We start from the raw sequence: 10,321 nt of genomic DNA, 5'->3' as shown, positions 1-10,321 counted from the left end.
ACACCTTTATAGCATGACATTACGTCCAGACAGGAGGATGCTGGGCAGAGACGCGTGTCGGGCGATGTATCGAGTGATACGTTTTACGTTCCTGGCGATATACTGCAGGAGATGACTCATGCAATCGCTCGCTCAGCTTCCCTGTTCAGCCCCGTACCGTATTTATACAATGGCATTACAGTATAGCGTCCGTACATCTCACGAACACATGCATACGCGCCTGCATAAAAGGTACGTATATACTATATACACGAATAGAGCACCTAACTCGCAGTGCGCTGGAGGCACAGAGCTTTGTTCATATGGGGGTCCACGAGGTCCGCGGATCCTATGGGAGCCAAGCGATGGGGTCCAGGGAACAGGGAACTGCTCAACTGCCACGTGTCGGGTGCAACGGTGCCCCCGATATCCGAGGGGTACATACATCTAGTCTCTCCCTCTCTTCCCCCCGATCCTCCCCGCGTCCCTCAACGTCGTCCGACTTTCACCCCCTCCTCCTCCGCTCTCTACTTGTTACGATCTGCAGGCGCATTATATACCATGGGACATAATGGGGAAGCCGACTTCTTTCTCATCGGCGAACGGTAAATTACCCATTCTATACTAGGTATGTCGCACTGAAATTACGGACGGGGTGCACGTCGAAGGTGCCCGCGGGGCCCCGCATTATGCCCCCCCCTTTTGTACTGCGAATATGCGGTGCAGTTCAGGCCATTGTTCATCTTCTCCGCGCTCCAGTGCCGATGCGATTTTGTGTCGTTTTACCGTTCACACGATTTAGAAACAATCGCGGTGAAGCCACAATTTGAAAACCATCTTGTGGCACGAGGGGGAGGGATTAGTCACACGGTCAACGTATTTTGTACGACAAAATGTCACAACAGATTTATCTTGTTGTTAGATTATACGTTCAGCTTCCAAGAGAGATATGAGTTTCACGATTAGATTTTTACTTTTCATATCACCTTTGGCGGTTAAGAAGAGTATTGGTTTCGGTCGAAAATTACTTTTTCTAATTTCACCGCCAATTTTTTACAGTGTATAATCCGAAAAATAGGTCTTTAGAAAAATTTCGGTCAGTCCGACAAACTCCCGCGATGATCTCGCAACCGAATCGAAAAAAAAAGAACACAATATTTTACGCTTTATGATGTCATGCACTTTGAATCGAGGATTTAAAGTTACAATAAAACTCGATAAAAACACAACGAGAGAAAATTCTGCTTGATCACACTTTTATGTAAAACATACTTCACTGGCAGGAAGTTCAGATTTATAGTTGAAAGGACTTGGTAAATTTTTTAAACTATATATTTTTTGTCTAACTAAAAAGATAAATTTTACGATTATTTTTACTCTCGTAAAAAAAATTTTCACATGCTGCACATACTCTTACACAGAGCTACATATATGTATATATATAATGTTTGAAAATTGTAGTTTACAATGTGGAATTGTAGTTAAAAAAAAATTAAATCAACGCAGAATAAAAATTCATAAGAAATATCTAAAACTCAATCATACATGTACAATTGGCGTGGATAAACGCAGACGGGGCTAAAAATACTCGGAAATGCGATTACGTGGGGTGACAAAACGTGCTCTAAATTTGGAAGCGGTGGGTTTTTTTGCTTTTTTCCATCAGGCGTTTTTCGCAACGACAAACCAACGAAGCACTCTGCCGTTCCATCGAGCGAAAAAATTGGTTAATCACGTACAGACGTTCGAAACAAAAAATCAAACGAAATGTTACGACTTGAAAGGACAGAGTCATAAAATTTTGTCGAGGAAATTTTATCGCGGAAATCGGAAATTTTTCAAAACTCTGCTGTGGGATTGAAAACGATGAATATTCACCGAACTTCAGCAAAACATTTTCGGATAGTACAAAGTAAAATCTGTTTTGCAGGACAAGCAGAAAATGATCGATTAGTTAAGATTCGTATCTTAGACTTAACATAACGTGCTTGAATATTGTGGAAACAATCATTAGACAGTTTATACTTTATTATACATCGCGTGTCATTCGGCAGTTCCGTTTGCTTTTTATTTTTCACAAAGATGTGAAACCCTCGAAACGAAAAAATTTATCGTCGACTTCGGGAAGAATTTTTAAAAAAGTTTTACTCAATTTGTTTTAACAAATGATATCGAACGTGGCGGTAAAAGGTCGCATCATTTTAAGAAGTATGTTTAGAATTTTTTATTTACTTAGAAAAATATATAAAATCATATCCATTTTTTAATTTAAATGTTTTCGAATGTATAATTATAGATCTCATGGAGCTCCAAGAATATTCAGGCAAATATTGAAAGTTTTTGTTCTAGCTCACAAATTATTTATAATTTCTATCGTGCACGAACATAGAAAATCCGATAAAAATTAAGCGATTCTGAGAGGTGAATCTATTTTCCTTGCATACTTCGATTTACAAAAAATCGTAGATAATATCTTTACATCCCTCATGCAAAGAAATTTAGCACATCGTTATCGAATATACGCTTACCGAAATAGCCTAACGAATAACCTTGAATAAGCTGAATAGAACAAGAACAAGTAATAATGTGATATTACCAGTCTGCAGCTTCCTCAGGACGTCGATCTCGCGAGCTCCCGGGGGAATCCCTCGAAGCCATAACCACCCACGCTCGCACAGTTCTTAACGAATCTCGTGAAGCTGTACACTCACAGTTTTATCTAGAGTGTGACTCACACTCGTTCGCTTCGACGGTTCATCTTCGCCAGAATACTGACACAAAGAGATACTTTTTTCGCCATGTTACGTACGTGTGTATCAGGGTGTTTCAGAAAACAATATTCTGCGATTTTCCACCATGGTACCTCCAAAAAAGTTTGTTCAGGTTAAAAAAAAGATTCTGTCAAAGAATGTTTTACGTTACGTGAGATTCAGTCTCATAAAATAATTAGTTATAATTTAATACGAATTTTTAATTGACGAAAATAAGATTTCCATTCGATATATTATTATTGTTATTTTATAGACCGTGATCTTTGGGTTAAGTATGAATTTCAGGACAGAAATAATAATTGAAATGGTACAACGAGTTTCTTCATAGATTAAAAAAAGGTGATAAAAAGTGAAAAATAAAATCTGAGCGATCTTCCATATAACATACAACGCTTCAAGTATTCGTCGGGGAAGGTAAAAAAAAGAACACAATATTTTCGGAAACGACGTTTCGGCTGCGGGCCCAGTCAGCCATTTTCGGGCTGTTTATTAATAAAAACCAAATAAAATAAACGAGTCCAAGTTTCATTTAAACCAGGATGTTTAAGAAAGGTCAGAATCGTGTGAAATTTTTAATTTACATTGGATGCGAAGAAAAATGATACGTATAAAGAATTTTAACGAGTCGACTACGACGCTATAAATGTGCTTAAACTCGAAAAAAAACAGTAGAAAAAGTTGATAACTTACGAAAAATGACTATCCTTATCGCCAAAGATATTTACGATATTAATCAAATCAACCGCATAGTTCAAATAATTCGTTTGGTTAATTTGACCTAACAGAATTTATAATGTTAACTACGGTATACTAATTTTAACAAAATAATTATATACTCATCTATTTGTAAATAAACAGATTTTGCTTAACGCGTTTAGCCTATGTTACTCCTGCGAATATATAAGGAAGACATTGATGTAAGCTTCGTATAAAACAGTCGACCAGTTACTAAGCTTATCGATAACAAGCGTACAACAGAAAACAAAAAATGAAACTTTTTATACGTTATAGTACATACATAGATTTAATTAAAGTCAGCAAAAAAAAATTACCGAAGATTAAAGTCACAGTATTAATTTCTGCATTTAAGTGGATAAAAAAAAAAATAAAACATTCTTTCTACACCGTGCTCCGTAAAGTTTTTACCTTGAAAAATTCAACTCGTGTACGGTTTTTATCATAATTACCTGTAACCTTTTGTGGCACATTATCCCTATCAAGAGGCGATTGCGGTAATTGTGGTCTACGTTGCCAGACCACGTTTACCGTTTCGAGTTACCTATCTCGATTTCCGAGTAAAGCGACAGGCTCGAATCAAGTGGGAGTTTCAGCCTCTGACAGATGTTCTCATTATTTGCTATTTCACCTCTACTCGTCTCTTATGTGCATAGCTGTTGAAAACGGCGGACATCGATCCTGAAAAAACAAATACAATGTACGGTTAAAAAATGCGAGATTTTACTTTGTATAATTTATTATCATATCTGCTCACTTTTTTTATATTAAAATTAGAAGAAATTCGAAAATCTACGTCAAGATCAGAGGAAAATATTTGAAAATGAATGAAAACATAAATAAAGAATGTATCAACGAGACAAATTCGTTCTTAAAGTTATTCTGAACATCCTGCGGGCTGCCCTCGTGATCGGTATAGGTATAGGTGTATTAAAAAAAAAGATGGTATCTTAATTACTAGCAATTGCTCTTAAATTGAATAAAATGGAAGTAGAGAGGTGCCCGCATATAGTCGCATAAAAAATCTCCCGTACCTATTGTACGCACACCGTATGGCTGTATAAAACGTTATACAGCACGCGCAGCACAATCGTATTTATACGTACATACAGTGCAGTATTAATAAATTTCCAGGCCCTCGAGTGATCGGCCTGACGAATATAAACGAGCATATCATCCGTTCATTATTTTTTTAAATCTCTATCATCGTATCAGAAGACCGAAATATTTCGTAATTTGTTTGTGATAAAGTTATCGTTCAAATGATGAAAATTTTTTTGTTCATCGTTAGATCGTAGATCGATGTGGAAAATGATGATTCAATATCTTGTCCAAGATTTTTCCTACGCATTCCATATGTAATAATACGGTATACGGAGAACCGAGACTATTTTTTGTTTCTTTTTTAGTAAATCAAGAATTGAAAGAAATATGTTGGCACGCTTCTTTTGCTGAAGTTGAACATGTGTTTTGCGGATTTCTCACTTCAGAAACGCTTCGGACCAGTTTCATCGGTTGAATATATTTCTTATCGCACGGGGCCCTCGGATTTCTAGTTTCTGCACTGCCTCCACCAGTATTCTTGGTATAGTTAAGCCAATTGACGATTTCACTGGTTTACGTTAGCTTCTATGCCTGTGTACAACGGAGTGCCCACATCGTGCATGTTACACTCTTAAGCCGCACGTACGTGCTGCGACACATGGCGTTATGCTGTACCCGTCGTTATTTGAATTAGGTGAAAAATGAGAGGTCAAACAGAGAGACGTGAACCTAGTCAGGTATATAACGAGGTGTACACACACCTACTCGTTTCACGTCGGAATTTTCAACTGTGGTACTTCTGACCATCCGACGATCCGAGAATTTATACATACAACTTCGCACAAGTGTCGTTAATTTTAGCATAACGTTGTCCGATAAACCGTTTTTTCCTTACCGCATTTTTTACCCACATTTTCCGCAAGACGGAAGTCTCAAAAAAACTTTTCTCGATTTACGCACCGCGACTAAGAAGTTTCTGTACATCGAATCGTTTTTTTCTCTCTGATTCTTATAATTATATGTGTAACTTCAAGACACTTGAGATTCAATTGTTCTCACAAAATTTCTCTTAAAATATCTGCCGATAATATTTTTATAACTATAAATAGTAACTATAAAGCTAAAGAAAAAAAGAAGACAAGGTCTGAAAGAAAATTCGGTCAGCAAATAAATTCCTGCAGAATATTTTAAATTTCAAACTGTATAATAAGCCAATGAATAATTCCGGGTGAATCATTATACAATTTTTAACACGAAGTTTACACTATATTATAATTTATACCAATCGGTATCTGAACTCAACTGCTATGTAAGTAAGGAATTTTATGAGACATCGTGAAAATTTTGACAACTGCAATGTTACCATTATCCCGCAAACGTTTGTAAATCAGATCAGTATAATCCTTCTCGATTTTAATACACCGACACCGTATATTAATCTCGTGGCTCAAGGTAGAGAGAACGTCACAAAGAGTCCCAGTGCGTCACCCGCGAATTTCGGGATGATTTTTCGTATCGCTACGTCACTAACGGTCTCTATTCATGCGTCAATGCCGAGCGCGTCGTGTGGAAACTGCGTCACGTTAGGAAAGCGACATAATTTGCAAAAAGAAAAAAAACGAAGTCAATCAATCATCAAGCAAAGGCAATGAGAGTGAATTACGCAGAGAAGTATAAAATTCGGTATCCATTAATTTGACTTTAAATCTCTTAAATCACTCGATTCGTGGCTAAATTCGACTTTGAGCAAGTTTCTTATATACAGAAATTTGTAACATCCGGTGTACTTTGTTGTACGAAAATTAATGTTTAGGGTATGGATGAAAAAACCTCGGATTTATACACGTGACGAGTATGGCCACAATACTGTATCAAAAGATTGCCACAACTGGTACGAGGGTAATAAAAAACATGTACAAAAATAATCTATTATGCAACGAGTGAGCAAAAGTGATAATTTTGAGTGAGTGCAGATGTCCTAAGAACTCAGAAACGTCACTTTTGCCCATTTGTTGTACACGATCTTTTTCGCAACAAAAATATAAAATTAGGCGACTTTGGCCGCCCGCTGAAAATGACCAAAAGACGCTAATTCTCAAAAAATGACTTGCGCGTTGAGAATTAGTACATCATTTCCCCACTAGTGGCAAAATATTTGTCCACCAGTGGTCAAAAACTGTTTTTTCCCACTAGTGGAGAAACATTTCATTATTTCCCAACGTGCGCGTTATTCATTGCGAAACAATATTTTTCGTTCACATTCATCAGTCAGCCAAGATCGCCTATATTTACGTTTCAGTTATAAAAACGTAGATTCTCCTAAAGTCACAGATCCAGAATAATTCTGCATTCGACCTGCTATTCCCGAGTGTTATTTTCACCAAGTAAAGGCATAAAAAAAATGAACTTTGCACAAAGTATAACCAAAGGTAATCCACATTTCAGATAAAGCGGACGACGAGACAAGTTCCGGAGCGGAGCGGAGCAGAGAAAATCGCAGTTCCGTATGTTGAGGAGGGGGATCGTGCTGACGGAGGGGTAAAAACGGGGGCAAGGGTACACAAGGGTCCGAATTTGGCTCCCCGTGCGTATAGGACTAAGGCCTAAGGGTGATGCGAACCCGGGTCTCCATTGTGCTCAGGTGTGAGGCGTGTGCCAGGGCGGGTGGCGGGTGGCGGTGAGAGGGTGAAGAAGTGGGGTGCGGGACCGCGAAGGGATATGGATTTGCACACGCGCCACGAGCTGCGCCTTAACAAAGGGATTGAACAGATTGGAAGCCATTCATTCCCCTCGTTCCGTCTTTTTCTAAGCACGCGCGTATTTGACCGGTGGATGGAGGGGCGGGTGGAGTGGGGGGTGGAGGGGGGTGAAGGGGGGCGAACTCCCTTCGAAAGCTTACACCGCGTACCTTGCTGCACCGCATCCTCGTTCGCCATGGGTACATTGGAGAACGCGCGATGTACAGGGTGTTCCGAAATTATGAAACCGCGGAGAGGGTGGATGTGGAAATTTATAACCGTTGGGGGGAGACGAGAGTGAAGAGATTTTTCAAAAAACCGACAGGTGGAGGAATTCTGTGGAGCTATTTGTCAATCCGATCTCTACACGCGGAGATAATAAAGTAACAGATTTTACTTGACACTGTAGCAAAAAGAGAGACGCGTCAGATTTTTTTTCCTAAATTATATTTCATAAAATGCAGAATTTACTGTATAGAAAAAGAGAGAAAGAGAGACTTGCGGAAGGTTATTTTTTTTTTTAATCTATTTTCACTTCGATTTTATTTGTTGTTGCAGTTTTACAGAGGGTTTATTATACTTTTAAAAAGCTATCGAATTATTCAATACTTTTATACATTGAGTATTTCATGAAAGTTATCACATTCGCAAGTCACGAAGATCTCTTTTAGGCTACAACCATAAAAAATATAATAATTTGAAACAAAAGCTTAGATATCGATGCGTCATTTCAACATGCTTCGAAATGGTAATTCTGGGCCGATATTGATGATGATGAACAAATTGACTTGACTACTGAATAATGAAAAAAAAAATAATTTTGTTTGGAATAATTTTGTAGAAAATGCTCCTCTGACAATAAGTGAAAACGAATGAATTATGTACTAAATTTTTCAAAGAATCGATATCCAAGCTTTTGTTTATAATTCCAGTATTTTTAATTTTTTAGTTTTATAAAACATTTTCGATATAGCTTACGAAAATGACAATTCGATAAATACTCAGTCTACAACTGTCTCGTAATAATATTTATAAAAAGTACCAAGTTTTTACCAACCAACAAATACCATTAAAGCTTGAATCGCAACTATTGCTTGCAATATTAATTTGAATGTATTAATGTTCACGGTCAGGATATGCAGTTTCACCCCAACTTATTTATAAATTAAATTTCATTTCAATAATTTTTTTTACTGGCAGAATTCTTTTTATTCGTTACACATGCAGTGACCCGCTAATCAACGATTAATTTGATATTTTTATCCGTCCAAATAGTATACAGTTTCAATTCAATTGAAATAAATTTGAGTTTCACGTCAACAACATAACAAAAAAAAATAAATAAATAAAAAAATATAAAAATGTGAAAATAAAAACACAAACAAACGTGATAATAAACAAATCTTGAAGCTTATCGTAACAGTGATTTTGTGTTAATGCCTAATTTATTATACAAATTTAGAATCGACCGAACCTTTCTTTATAACTACTTCTACCCGCGGAATAGGAATAAACGTTAGAAACGAAAGTCGAATCGACTTGTGAGGGGCCACCCAGTAGGTGGTTGGGATATGTTCTTTCTGCCTGCATGCGCATCTATTGAAGTTATTGCATTACTGGCTTAGCTTTACCAAGTCTCATCGAGTACCCCCCGTATATTTCGGGTGCAGGGAGGGGGAGGGATGGACGGATGGATGGATGGGCCATCCATGGGGTGCGGGACCCGCGTATCCAATACACATCGAATTGCTCGCTGCATATTATAGCCTCCTAAGTCGCTGCAGTGTGCAATGGGTGTGTATAAAGAGCCGTTCACACTGCAGTGCCTTGATGGTTTGCCGTCGGTGAAATGCGCGGGCGCGCACACCTTTCAGAATGCACCCCAGCCGCGATCCCTTTAAATCGCGATTACTAAATACCCATTGAACAGCTCAGCATTCCGCACAGACTTACGCGCGCCTTTACCAACACACCTTTTCATTATCGACGTGTGTATGTAGGCATAACACGAAGGAAGAACGGTATCATTAATACAACCAATGAAGAAAATTGCACACGAAGGAATCTCGTTTTCCTCAAAATTACGTGCGTACATTGGTGTGCGAGAATCTAGTTGAATCACAGATTTAACACATCTTATTATTTCATATTATTAGCATATTCATATATGCTATAGTTTGAACAAACGGTATTGTCGAAGGGAACAGAAGTCATGTAGGTATGGTTTTTGGGAACTAAACAATTGCTCTAGAATCCCCTGAGGATTATAAACAATCAGACATGATCCGGGCGTGCAATCTCTGCCCAGTTGATTGCGAGTCTTGGAAAATTCAAGCAACTTGGCGATAATCAGCAAGTGGTGGAAACGGAAGGTTGCAAATTATCGAAAACCACAAACCGCATCCTTTCCCATGTGTTCCAATCTACGTAATACACATCCATCGAACCCGTCCCAAAATATACGCGCAATTTGGGTACACATGGGTACCTACGCATACTGGCGAGCTACCTTCAACGTCGTCACGTAGGGATCTATACGCGAATACTATGTGCAGGTATACTAATACATACCACAGTAGCTGTAGAGTAGGCTTCATTCCTTCTCCAGGATCCAACCGCTTTGTGTTGACCTATGGAGAGGTCCGGAGCTCGTCCAGTTGCCTGTCAAGCGAGATGAGAGATTTTGGCTCATGTCAGCGGCTCTTCTGCCTCCTTCTCACACACGGATGTATGCTTTACACAGACGTGATCAACAGATTCAGCCTGCAGAGTCCGTCCGTTTAGGTAGAATGTGGTACACCCGCTGCCCTGAATACTGCGACAAGAATCGACTGTATATTAAATATTGCCCGAGCAGGATGAAATTGATGAAATTAATCGTTAGTTCAACGATGGCCGTTATCATACCATGCAATGGTTTCAAATGTCACTGAAAGCCGAACAGGTGCCAGGCGACATCCGGAGTGATTTTGCTGTCGGCGCTGTTGGAGGTTGTCGTTGCAGTTTTCAAATCCATTTATTGAGAGGAAAGTGTACTCGCACAATCAGTGAGAC

At 38.6% G+C, this 10,321-nt stretch overlaps 1 long non-coding RNA gene across 1 annotated transcript; it reads right to left on the bottom strand.

Moving 5' to 3' along the window:
* Positions 1-2,615: 2,615 nt before the first annotated feature.
* Positions 2,616-9,976, bottom strand: LOC124406068. Its single transcript, XR_006929159.1, has 3 exons — positions 9,839-9,976; positions 3,938-4,166; positions 2,616-2,750 (listed from the first exon to the last, which is right to left on the bottom strand). It is a non-coding gene; the product is annotated as an uncharacterized LOC124406068 (long non-coding RNA).
* Between the last annotated feature and the right edge of the window lie 345 nt (positions 9,977-10,321).

The sequence above is a fragment of the Diprion similis genome, chromosome 1 (assembly GCF_021155765.1).
Source record: "Diprion similis isolate iyDipSimi1 chromosome 1, iyDipSimi1.1, whole genome shotgun sequence".
NCBI classification, from domain to species: Eukaryota; Metazoa; Arthropoda; class Insecta; order Hymenoptera; family Diprionidae; genus Diprion; species Diprion similis.
The sequence above is the reverse complement of the archived record's forward strand: the minus strand, read 5'-3'. Positions and strand labels throughout refer to the sequence as shown.